Here is a 14,193-nt window from a genome sequence, read left to right as displayed (position 1 = left end):
TTACCCAAAATGGAAATTAAGATTAATGTTGACTTGGTGAACAAGAATATATATATATATATAAATATATTATGATATCACAGGGATGCATGGCATTTTAGTAATTATAAATAAATAAATAAAAAAGGCATATATCTATAAGGGAAATATCACTATTCATGCATAATAGTGTGTATTATTACAAAAAAAATACCACCTTTATTGTTTATTTCATTTTGATGCTAAACATATCTCATCTACCCAAAATACCTCTCTCATTTTTCTACCAAAAAAAAATCAACACTCCTAGTTTCTCTTTCTCTCTCTCTCTGTCTCTCTCAAACATAACAAAAACCCCAAAATCCCGAAGAGCCCCAACCCATCGAACCTCAACTCCGGTCGAGCCCCAACCCCCATCGAGCCCAACCTCGTCGATCCGCAAACCCTGTTGAGCCCCATACCCTATCAAGCTCCAACCCCGGTCGAGAGCATCTCAGGCGACCCACGGCCACACAATCCTTTGGAACCCAACGGTCGACAGACGAAGTCTAAACTTTAATCAAATCAAAGGTTAGATCTCGAATATTCACTCCATAATCACTTTAAATTACATTAACACTAGGTTTGTGGAGCTCGTGCTGCTTGAAAGGGCTAAGGAATCCCCTTTCAAGCAGTTCTTTTTGGCTTCAGAGTTTAATTTCTCCGGAGTCTTGGTGCATCAACTGTTGTTGAGAAAAATCACAGGCAACAACGAAGATGAGGTGCATTTCTTCTTGGGGTCGAAGTCTTGTAGATTCGGCATGGGAGAGTTTGCCCTGGTGACGGGGTTGAATTTCAGTGCCTTCCCATCACCAGAAGAGTTGGAAGGGCGTAATCTCAGCGACCGATTGATAAAGGAGTATTTCAACGATGCTGAGAAAGTAAAGCTCTCACATGTGGACCATGCTTTCAAGACTTGTACTGTTGTGGAAGATGTGTACAAGCTTGGTCTATGTTTGTTGGTTGAGGGGGTTCTGAATGCCATTGAGGGCAAGTTGCAAATTTGGCGAGATATTCTGAAAATTGTTGAGGACGTAGAGTACTTCTTCAGCTATCCATGGGGGAAGTACTCTTATAGGAGGCTATTGCAGTCTTGTAAGAAGGACATGGTGAAGCAAAAGGCCAACTATGATGCCAAGAAGAATGCCAAGGGGCAGCAAGAGTCCAAATACAGTATGTATGGTTATGCCCTGACCTTACAGTACTGGGCATATGAGGCTATCTAGCAGCTTGCGACGGAGTTTGTTGTGAGCTCAGGAAACATGGTCCCGAGGATGCTTAGTTGGTCGCATCGGAGGAACAAGGATTTGACCAAGTCCGTCATCTCACCGATGTTATTGAAGAAGAATGTAAGTTATATTTTTTTTTAACTATATGCTTATCTTTTATAATTATTTGAGTTAACCAAATGTTTTATGTTGTTTGCAGTTGATTGTCCTTCTGATGTTGAAGCCTCGACCAACAAAAAAAGACTATTATCTGTCTTTGACAGAGGGAGATCTTCCCCTTTATCCTGGGCTTGGCCAGGATCCCTCGGAGGCTGATGAGGAGGAGGATGCAACTTTTGAGAAAATCGCGGAGATAGTTTCTCAGGCAGCCGAGGCAGCTAAGATATTTGATAATGCTGCCCTGGGGGAGGAGGTTGCAAATCCCACCCCTCCTGTTGCCCCAGCCTCAACCTTCACCCCAACATCAACCCCAACCTCAGCCTCAGCCCCAACACCAACCCCAACACCAGCCTCAGCCTCAGACCCTGAGCTTGCCGACTTGATTGAGCGGTTGGACAGAGTCGAGGGTCGACAAGAGACCCTCCTGAAGAACCAGTCAGTGATCTTGGACGTAGTCAGTTAGATCCTGATATTTATTAAGGAGAAACTGAGGGGCTCCAATGAAGATTCAGACTCAGAGTCATTTGTTATTCCTCTGGACTATGTTGATGATCCAACCACGCCTCCTACCATCATTGTGACACCTGATGCTGGGACTCCGAGAGTCGTTATTGTCAACCCTGAGGATGTTGCTGGGGTTTAGTTTCAGAGGACTAGGCGCCAAAGATGCAAACTAGATTGGTTTAAGGACTACACTGATCCCACGAGGAAAAGACCTCGCACTGATGCAGCTGCACCAGAAGAGGAGGCTACACAGGTGCTGGACCTTTCTCAAGAAGCCAGAACCCAAACAGTATAGGACAATGTGCAAGTGGCTACTTGGAGACATGCCCAACAAGACCCCGAGGGATGTAAAGACTGGGAATCACGGTCCAGCGTGGTTTCTGACATGGAAGACACCCCAATCGTGGCTCAATGATGGGGTAAACCATTTATACCTAATGACTCGATAGTGGTAGAAATTATGTTTTGTTTTCAATTTTACATGTTCTGTTTTTATTGACTTGATATGAGCTCGATGATAGCTCGATAGGAGCTTTATGGGAGTTTCTAGGATCAATGTGAGCTCGATGGAGCTCGATAGTAGTTCGATACGGATGTTAAAATAGGGTTGTTGTTTACTGTTTTAGATGAGCTTGATGTGAGCTCGATGGAGCTTGATAGTAGTTCGATACGGATGTTAAAATAGGTTGTTTACTGTTTGAGATTAACTCGATGTGAGCTCGATGGAGCTCGATAGTAGTTCGATACGGATGTTAAAATAGGGTTGTTGTTTACTGTTTGAGATTAGCTCGATGTGAGCTCGATGGAGCTCGATAGTAGTTCGATACGGATGTTAAAATAGGATTGTTGTTTACTGTTTAAGATTAGCTCGATGGAGCTCGATAGTAGTTCGATGTGAGCTCGATAGTAGTTCAATGTGAGCTCGATGGAGCTCGACAGAAGCAATTAATGATGGTCTTTGCTAACTTTTTATATCGTACTCTCTTTGTAGCATATTGATGCGGTAGAACACATGCTTCGTATGCGTCGCAAGTATTTTCCCAATATATATCGACAGAATGTAGTTGTGATGAACATGTATTTCTCACAAGTGATACCTACCCGATATGATCAGTACAAGAAAGTTGCCAACAAAACAAAGTATACATGGGATTCTGACGTTATGTCCATGTTGGCTGGCATCGAACAACAGTTCTTGGCATCTTGAGGAGGAGTTGAGGATGTATACTGGTGCCAGAACTATGGACAACAACATTGGTTTGCCATTGAGGCTTCCATTTCTAGTTGGACCCTCACTGTTTACGATTCAGACAACTCGGTGATTAGTGACGCAAAGCTGGAGGAAATTATGAATCCATAGTGCTTTTTGCTTCCTTCTCTGTTAATGCAGAGTAAACTGTTTACTGATAGCTTGATGTTGAAGATTCCATTAGCAGGAAAGAGGCCGCATCAGTTCACATGGTGTCACAAACAGAAACACGAGCTCACTCAGTCAAAGAGAAGGTAACAAACATCATCTTCATACTAAATTTGTTTCTAACTAAAATTATAGTAATGTACAGTTAATGTTTACTTTTTTTTTACAGTGGGGGTTGTGGTGTGTATACTATCAAGCATATTGAGCATCTAATGGTCGACCTTCCATTGGAAACTATCTACGATGAAAATATGGAGGTGTTCGGGAACAACTGGACCACAAGCTTGTGGTATCAAAATTTGTTACCTTGATGATTGTATATATACAGGGTCTTTAATTGTGCAGTTTTTTGTTCCCATTTTTTTTGTAACTTACATATGTCTGTTATCGAGTTCATATCGAACATTATCGAACTAATATCGATCTATTATCAAACTAATATCGAGCTTCAATAGAGCAATATCATTTTCATAACCATAAGACTTTTGTTATTGAACTAATATCGAGCCATATCGAACTACTATCGAGTTATGTCGAATCATTATCGAACTATTATCGAGTTATTTGAATTCAGTTTAGAAGCTAAAAAACATTTATCGAGTTCATATCGATCTACTATCGAGTTAATGTTGAGCTACAATCGAGCTCATCGAGTTTACATCGAGCTTAACATAACTTTTAAGAAAAATCAAATTGTACGCCCTGATTTTCCCACGGGCTGATTCGCGGGCTGAGCTGCGACCTAATCATGATTATCTCGTGGACATCCCCAAGACCGGAGCTTCCGTCATAAGGTCGTACCTCCTTAGCTCGAGGTAACCCAAGGGTTCGCTAAGATTGCCTAAGACCTGAGTCCAGACTCTGAAGGCCGAAGGTTGAGTTAAGTATCTAGCTCGTGGTATGAGCTGGATATGGAGGCTATGACCCTTTGTAAAGTTAACACACGCAAGGTAAACATGCATATATCAGAGTGCACGTGTCTGATATGCCCCTGACTTCTCGGACACGCAGCAGGAACGTGCGTATTCAGACACCCACGACTGGGTTGGGCCGTGCAGCCCATTATCTCCTTACCTATTGATTTGACCACACTTATGTGTCAGGTTTAGGATTTAATCATGAATGTCACAAAGTTGATATGATAGGTAAGAAGGTCACAGGATGACCTTCTTACCAACTCCCATGTGCCTTCTCCTATAAATATGGAGACCCTGGGAGTTGATAGGGGTTGGATTATCTCTTGTAAAAAAATATCCTGTAATGATACACCCAGAATAGAGCAATAATATTGACTAGTGGAGTAGAAGGATTTTAACCTTTGAACCACTTAAAAACCGTGCCTTGAGTCACCTTTCCATTTTCTAAGATCATATATCTGTTTCGGTTCATTATTAGCACTAATCCCTTTCTCTTCTTCTCTTAATTACTTGTTGGCGAAGAACTGCGTCAACACAAATAAAAAAGAAAGGAAAACAACATAGGTTATTAATACAACAAGACCAAAAGTGAAAAAAGAGTTTATAGCCTAGCTTTGCACGTAGCCTTGTTGTGGCCAAGCCCACCACACATGCTACATTTGCGCTCTTTGCGAATGATTTCGCCACTCGATGGGTAGTGGTTTGTCTTCCTTCTTCCCACCTTATTCTTCTTCGGTCGACCAACTGGTTGTTTTTCAACGAGAACCCCAACTTGAATTTTCTCTATGTTCTCAGGAACTTCCCAATCATCCTCGTTTCTAGTTGGGTAAATTGTTTCTTTGTAAGACTCCCTCCACATTTCAGTAGTGTAATATGGTGAACACAGTGAGTAAATTGATAACTCTAGAAATTAGAGTTATTTTACCACATTTTTTAAGCTAAAAATGATTTAGTTCTTAAGTTTTTAATTAAATTATTAAGTTTTAATTACTTTTTGAATTTATTAGTTTCATTTTAATTTTTATAGATTTTTATGTATTTTTATAATTATTTTGTTGTAAAATTTTATATAAATAAATAAATGAGTATTGTTGAACTTAAATGTTAAATTAAGTTATGATTAATATTTTCAAAGAATTTATATGAATTATTTATAATTGGAAATATTTTATTATGACTTAATTTGCATTTATTTTGTAGGATATGGTTCTATTTTTGGTTCTTGAAGAGCCAAGAAAGAGTGAAGAAAAGAAAAAGGAATAAGGAGAAAAAAATGTTATTTTTGAAAGAATAGAGCCAACTAAGCACCTGGGCCCAAGCCCACTCACCAGCCAGGCCCGCCTGATGCATGCCACTAACTCACACCATCAGCCTTCAGCATTCCCTCTCAACGCCTATGCTTCAGCTTCAGCATATCCTTCTCCTGCCAGCTGTCCGAAGCTCACCAAGGTTCTTCCACCAACATTCGGCCAGCTCCAAAGCACCTGCCGAGCATCACATATCCCAGGCCTGGGCCCGATTCGCCTGGCCCTTTAATCACTGAAGCCTCAACTGAATCCCTCTTCAGCACATCACTCAAGCCCAGGCCCATTTTCGGTCTCCTTTTCTCTGCAGCCTTCCGAAGACCACACCAATTCAGCCATGCCAAGACAACCAAACCAATAGCCATAAAACTAAGATCAAAATTCACATTTTTCATTCCCAATATTTTTCACTTAAATATCAATTCACTCTTCCCTATTTTTCTCACCTAAATAAACATTCCTAATTCATTTTTTTTACCATAGCTTTTCACTAATCTTTTACCCAACCAAACATTTCATTTTTCCAATACTCTTACACTTACTCTATTTATCCTACCACTTCCCAACACAATTAAATTAATCAATTTATTTATTTTAATTTGATTAATTTAATATCCACATTTTGCCTATAAATAGAGTCTTGTAAGACCATTTGGGGAGCTCTTCTTCTTCATATTTTTCAACCTCTTCTACACATTTTTCTCTCTTCTTTTCACTAGTTTCTCTCTACCATTTTCATCTTTTGAAGAGCATGTCAAGTATGTTATTTTGTAATTTTTATCTAGTTATGAGCTTCTAATATTTTTCAAAGGTTATTAAGATGATGATGAAGCAAAATGTAACTAGATAGTATTTTTTATTGTATGTTGATTTCCCATTTGTGTCACATTGTTTATGGATTTTTCTATCAATGATATGTATTTTTCATCTATTATTGAGTGTTAAAGCATATTACACTTAGTTCTTCATTATGCAAAAAAAAATATGATATTCTTTGATTAAATGTTTTTCATTAAATTGTTCACATCTAATTCTTAGAGCATAAGTATCATATTTTGCCTAAACATAATATCTTTGATTTTTTGTAGTTTCATTAGGTTGTAACACAACTAATACTTAGAAATTATATCTTATATAAGTGAAGAAAAATCCTACATTTTTTAAAGAGTAACTTGTGCTTGAATAGAAAATATATTTTGAAAAAATATATAGTGTGATTTATTTCAACTATATTAAAACTTGGGAATCAATATACTTATAAATACTATTGAACTTGCATTTTGTGGATTCTAACATCTTAATAATCTTATTTTTTATATATCATTTGAAAACAATTTTTCTATTTAATCTTAAATATTTTTATTACTTGTCTTTTATTTTTTCTAAAACAAAATCTCATCAAATATTTGGAACTAGGTTAGAATATTATTGCTTTGTTTGAAATAGTTTCTTTTGATGTTAGTCAACTCCCATGGGTTCGACCTCGTACTTACATGAACATTATATTCCGAAACGATTCGTGCACTTGCGAGTTTAATTATTAAAACACCCTCTTTTGGGATCAACATAAATGTTGACACCGCGCAAGATGGTCGCAGCCATACCATGAACACAAGGGTAACCCATTATTTGAAACTGGCCACAAGAGCATGATTTGGTCATCAAATTCACCTCACCATCACCTTCTGGGTCTACCACATTGAAATTCGAACTATCCAAGAGGATGGACTTTCAAGTACCTTGCATCATCCGCAATACCTGAGACATCTTTCTCATATATTATTGCTAATTTTGATGTGTACTTCTCTACCTCCTCACGACGCGTGGCAAACCATGACTGAATTGTGAAACGAATGAATTCCACAAAAGTAGTGACTAGGAAGGTTCTTGCGTCTCTGGTTTTGTTGTTGAAACTTTCAGCGTAGTTGCTTGTCATTACATTGTATCGATTCCCAGGAAAGTAAGCACGAGTCCACTTATCGAAGCCAATACCCTCGAGATATTGAGCTATGGTAGGATCCATTTGCTTTATATTGTTGAAGAACCTGTGAAATTTTGACTTCCTAAATGCATATGCCACATTCCACATCTCCTTGTGACAGTGATCGGTCTTGAACTTAGCGATTACATTCATACTTATGTGATGGTAGCATGCACCGTGGTAGGCATCAGGGAAGACCAACTCAAGATCATGAATAATGCTAGCATGCCTGTCTGATACAAAAGAAAGATTATCAACAACTCCAATGGCTTCCTTCAATTTCATCATGAAATACTTCCAAGAAGCATGATTCTCACTGTCAACAATCGCGAACGCAATTGGATAAATGTGGTTATTCGCATCCAATGCGATAGCACACAACATGTGCCCACCGTACCTTGACTTCAAGAAAGTGCCGTCCACACATATAACAGGACGACATGATGTAAATCCCCTTCTACAAACTCCGAGTGAGAAGAAACAGTAAAGAAAGCAACTGTCATCTGTTACAAAATCAGTTATTGTACATGGATTCTTTTGCTGCAACATGTACAAGTAAGAAGGTAACTTGGAGTACGATTCTTCAGGTGTCCCCCTGACATAACTGAGTGCCTTCTCTCTTCATCTCCAAGCCTTCATATAACTCATATCAATCCCAAAATTATTATTCATATCCTCCTTTATGCTGTTTGGTGGGTAGCTAGTGCCATCAGTAGAATATTTGTTCTTGATAAGGTGCCCAATGACAGAAGGTGCTGCTTGATGGTGGTCTTTTTGTCGCAATTCTAGTGAGCAAGTATGTACACTAATATAAACAGTGATCTCAAACATCTCCGATCGCGCTATTTTTTTCCCTCTTATTCTCCAACCACAATCAGGATCCTTGCAGGTGATATACAACACATCAGTACCAGACTTCTTAACCATAAACTCAAAATCATTCTTCATTGCGAAGAGAGCCACTTTGGTTTTCAATTCCATCTTGTTCTCAAAAGTCTTCCCAAGATGTAATTCCCCCAACACTACACCCGATGATGGTGATTCAGAACGACTAGAAGCCATGATATCTTCTTTTGTGAACATGGGAGCACTCCATTTTCTGTGATCTTCTGTTGAACATATTGGAATGTTCCCTGTATAGTTATATTCTGTTCCACCAGGACGACTAGAGCTGGTGCCAGGTGTTCGACATCCTTGACTTGGTGGGTTCGCTCGTGCAATATGACGTATTGGTAGTTCTTGTGCTTGTTCTACTTGCAAATGTTCATCTACTGGATCGTCATTCACATAGGGGTTGTACTCATACTGGTTTTCCCTCAGGTCACCAATAGGACATCCTAAAGTACTGGCTGCTCCCTTAGATCCGGGAGTGGAATATGGGTTTGCAATGACAATCTAATTAACAGGAGTGACACACAAGGCCAACCTTTCTTTAGATGTTACTCCTAAGAATGCACGAACACCAAGATCACTTTCAACATGAACGGGTGTAAACGGTTGGTCGCCGCATGTGTAAGGAACCTCCAATTTCAACCCATACATCTGTTTATCAACTTTAAGTTCCTTGTGCAATATGTCAAGGAGTTTTAAGTACGTTACAGTATTCTCCATCGGTATCACCATGCATTGAGGGTCCTTGAAAATCCACTTATTCCCTTGTAATTCCCAAACACCATTGTAGGATACAAAAACGTAGACAATAGAACCTGTGTTGGAAAAAAAAAATTGAAATTGTCAAGAAAATCGTCATTTTTTTCGGAAATTCATGAAAAAAGAACATTATTGAGCTTTATCGAGCTATCATCGAACTTTATCGAGTTAGCATCGAGCCCATAATCGAGCTCTTATCAAGTTAGTATCGAGCTACCATTTCATAAATCGAGCATAAAATCTAACCAAAACCTTCATCGAACCCTATCGAGAAAACAACTACACTAAATATTCTAGGGTCCAATCGAACCCTTATTGAGTTGCCATCGAGCACAATCGAGCAACAAAACCTAAACCTATCGAGCTATAATCGAGCTCATAAAAGACCTTCTTCTACATACCATCGAGCTCATATCGAACCGTTATTGAGCTCCTATCGAGCAAAAAAGTTGCAGAAAACCCAGAAAAATGCAGATCGCAGAATCTCTCTAAAAAACCCAAAAAAACACACTAATATAGGCTCGGATCTGTTCAAAATAGCCATAAAAATATAAACAAATAATACCCAACACATAAAATATACAATCTTATTACCCATGATTTTACTCCAAAAACCCTCAAAATAGATGTTGCCTTTGATATTGATGACTTCACAGAGACAATGGAGATGGATAACAATGATTTTGACAAGAAAATCATACAAATCTATAGGTTTTAGGGATGATTTCGTGAAAATGAAAGAGAGAGAGGGAGAGAGAGGGAAGAGAGAGGAAGAGAAGGTTTTAGGATTTTTGATATAATGGGAGGGGTATTTTGGGTATGAGAGGAATGTTTAGCATCAAATTGTAAAGATTAATAGTGCTAGGATTTTTTAGTAATATTAGGCATTATTAAGTATTATTTGTGAAATTTCCCTATCTATAAAGGGCAATTCTTAAATCCCTCCATTATATTTGAGGGACTAAGTTCATCATTGGATATGAGCCTATAATTTTTTTTTAGTCACATGAGCATGTATTGTTTAAAAGTTGTTAAAATACTCAATTTACCCCAGCAACCTGTAACTAGTTAGTTTTTCATTTTGGGATTTTTTTTCATTCATGTGGATTTTTTTATTCAGTTTTACATACTATTATCAATCTTTCGATCGGCTCACAACCTCACCCCCAAGAAATTCAGAGTCTGTTTCTTGTTTGGGCTTGACACCCTGTAACGCCCTGGATAACCAAGACCGTTACACTGTGTGTTTAAAATAGTGCAAGACTTGCTAATCAAGTCATTCAGACAAAGTGTAAACTCTATACCATTATCAGAGTAGGAATAAAAAGATTTTGGTTACAAACAGGCTATTTTCATTAAAAATGACGATTTAATACATGGAGACTCGAAACAGGGTTTAGATGTCTTAGTTACAACAAATTCTAGAAGTTACAAATAGTTCAAGCCACTCTAATGGCAAAATATACATTTTAGGTTTCCGTTCCTGCACAATTTGTCGACCGTGGTGGCCGAGCAGCTGACAATGTACACCTCGCCCCCAGAGCTCTCCAACTCATGGTTGATTCAGCCTACCCTTGCCTTTACCTGCACCACGTAGCACCCGTGAGCCAGGGCCCAGCAAGAAAGCATAATAACATAGCAAGATTAACATCAATAATCAAATATTCCACAGTGCATAATAAGAAGTTCATCAGTTCATAACACTTATCCACGTAGTGATAACAATTGTCATCCAGACAGTCAATCAAATATATTCATAACACAATATTCACGTTCATAACTAATAGATTGTCATATCCAACAAATAACATTCAGGGTTGGCGCCCTTAGTCGCACCCTCTATTTAACACACTGTCTTCGGCTCAATAGGGCCGCCCCCAGTGTAATACTCACTGACTCCGGCCAGCTTAACCGAGCTTAGTGATAAATAAGCTGCCTCAGCTCCCAGTGGCTGAGCCGCGCCCCAGTGCGCAAATAATGATTCCGACACCCTTAGGCCGGCAAACGCATGTCCCATGGCGTAATAACACCATCTCATGACATGATATACAAATATTGGGAACTCTTAGTCCCATCGTGACCACATGGTTAATCACATTCACATAATAATGCATACAAACATAGGGAACACTTAGTCCCAATCTAACCACATACTCAGGTGCAGCTTTCTTACCTTTCAATTCACTGGTTTCCGATGCCACGTAGCCACAAGCACGGTCCTCTACCCCGAGCCTCTCCAAAGTCCTAATCACAACACAAACATAATATTCTTTGTCATTAACCAATCCAAAACTACCTTCCCGGAACCTAACTCACACTCTCGGAACCCCCAAAACCTTAAAACAACACCCCGGAGACATCCCCCCGAACCCTCGGAGCAAAGGCCAAAAATGGCCAAAAGTGACACTCTGAAATTAGCCTTGTGCCGCGGCACCACTTCCTTGTGCCGCGGCACCCAACAGTCAGAGACTCCAAGCCGCGGCACACAAAACCCGTGCCGCGGCACGCCTTCGCAGCCCAGAATTCTGGGTTTTTTCCTTCGCATTTTCCCGAGCTCCAACCTCTCCAAATCACCACAAACTCCATCCTAAGTCCCAAAACCAACTCTAAACCCTTAATAAACCTCACAACAACTCAAAAACATCATGCCCAAGCTCACTCACACCTTCAATCCTAAAATTCACTCTTGAATTTCATACTTAACAACTCAAACCAGAAAATTAAGAACAACTTGAACTCAAACACAAACCACTCTCCAAACTCCCTAAACCTTAACAGAAACAAGCCTAATAATCACACAGAAACCTTACCTTGAGTGGTGAGTCCAACCTCTAGCTTTAAACCTCCTTCCCCTTTGATTACCCAATTCTGAGTTCATACAAAACCAGCCACCAATTTGTTTCAATTCACACTTATCAACCAAAAATCAGACTTGAAACTTACACAAATTATAGACAAACCCTTACCTCTGAGTAACCTTGATTTATGCTCAATTTAGTTGCCTAGAACCATCAAAGCTCCCCTCCTAGGTCTCCCAACTTCAGCTTTCCTCTTCTTCTCTTTTCTTCTATCTTTTCCTCACATTTCAGCATAAATCAATTCCCCACCAAGTGTTATACGTATAACATATTTTCCCTTCAGCTAATGATCATTTATCCTACCAAATGACTGTTCTACCCTTCCACTAATACCCCTTCCTAACTAAACCTCAAGGCCATACTTGTCTTTTCACCAGCTTTGCAATTCTACCACTTCCTTTAACCAATCTTGTTACTCTCTATGGTTACTAACAGCTACACAAGTTACCAAACCACCGGTTACCAATATCTCACAAGAACTAAATTACAAAATCCCCAACATACCCCTAGGCTCCTCCCGAGCCGAGTATAAAATCCCGTTGTGACTTTTGAGTTAACTAGCTCTCTAGGACCGTCTCGGCACGTGCATCGCATTAATATCACCACACCCACGTGGTACAAATCACATCACATAATTATCACACGTATGCCCTCAACGGGCTAGAATCATCACATACCATAATACACATAATCATGCATCTCAAATACTCAAATAGTCATATGACATGCTTAAAATCATAATCATGCGTCTTAATCATAAAATTCACGCATACTTCCCATTATGCCCTCCAGGCACGCTAATCAAGGCCCTTAAGCCTTATTAGCAAATTTGAGTCGTTACAACTATTCCCCCCTTACAGAAATTTCGTCCTCGAAATTTTATCTGTACTTCATTCTACACAACTGAATCCAAACACTCTGGTCATTCCTTGACCTTACCGTTCAAGAACGTTACCTTAACTCAAGGTACAATCCAGTTCCTTAAACCTTTTGCTTTCTATCTCATAATCGAACTGGTTGCTCCCCATGGAGTAACTCCACCTTAACTGCAAATTTCCCATCAATCAATATATGAGTTTCCCAATCAGTAAAGTGTTTCCATTTACTTTAAAAAAAAATGAATTTCCACATTCCAATCTTCTAATAATCCCAATGATTCCCTGAACTATCTCCGGATCCAAATACAACATCTCACTTATCTCATTCCAGTGAACGGATGATATACAATCTTTATTACACCCCATCTTATCAAATGCTCTACCAACATCTGGATAACTCCCTTTTTCTCTGATTTACCATCAGTCTGAAAGTAATAAAATTCATCAGATTTCAATTCTCTATTCATCGCCTTCCTTAACCTTCCCAAGACCTGAGAATAAAGTAAAGTCCTCTCTCAATGAAATTAATCCCTAAATTCCATGGAGGCTTACCATCCATCTCCCTCAGAGTTCTGAGTACTGGTCAGTTGTATCAATTATCCTTACTGACAAAAGCAAGTTCTCCCCAGACGCGGGTCCATGATGACCCAACCATCTTGGTAGTCTCTCCACGATACCTTTCACGACATTTCCTTATTCCCATTATAACATATTCAAAGGCTGCAATGCCTATCACAAACTACTATCGAGTTACGAATTTTTTTTTTTGTTCCTCATTCATTGTATTCCTCTCCACCTAGGCCTCCAATACAAAACCTTCAAGTTGTTGTATTTTTTTCCTAATATCCGGATGAAAAGACCAAAAGAGTAGTATGAGATTCATCCAGAATTTTCTGTATAATTTCAATGTCCATCAGAGTCCAGATTTGGTCCTTATATCATGATAAACTTATAGACAACATGGTAGAATCCTTAGCTAACTCAATTAAGACTTACCCTTAATTCCTTTCATTTGGGATCTGCTTAGCTGTCACCCTTGTTCCCTTGTACGATAATAATTCCAAGTATCCACTGGCTATCAAGCAAACTATAAATTCTACTCCAATTCCAGTCGAGTCCTTTAACCAACATCACGCATAGACCATCACTTCCTCCTGTCTTGAGGTGTCATAGCAACCCAACAATTGATTCTAATCTGTAAGAAGACAGGGAATTTAACCCAACCACATGTACCATCTTGTTCGCCTAGGGAAACTCTCACTTCCCAGGCATTCTTCA

This window comes from Humulus lupulus, chromosome 5 (genome assembly GCF_963169125.1).
Source record: "Humulus lupulus chromosome 5, drHumLupu1.1, whole genome shotgun sequence".
Taxonomy (NCBI): domain Eukaryota; kingdom Viridiplantae; phylum Streptophyta; class Magnoliopsida; order Rosales; family Cannabaceae; genus Humulus; species Humulus lupulus.
This window is presented reverse-complemented; position numbering follows the sequence as displayed.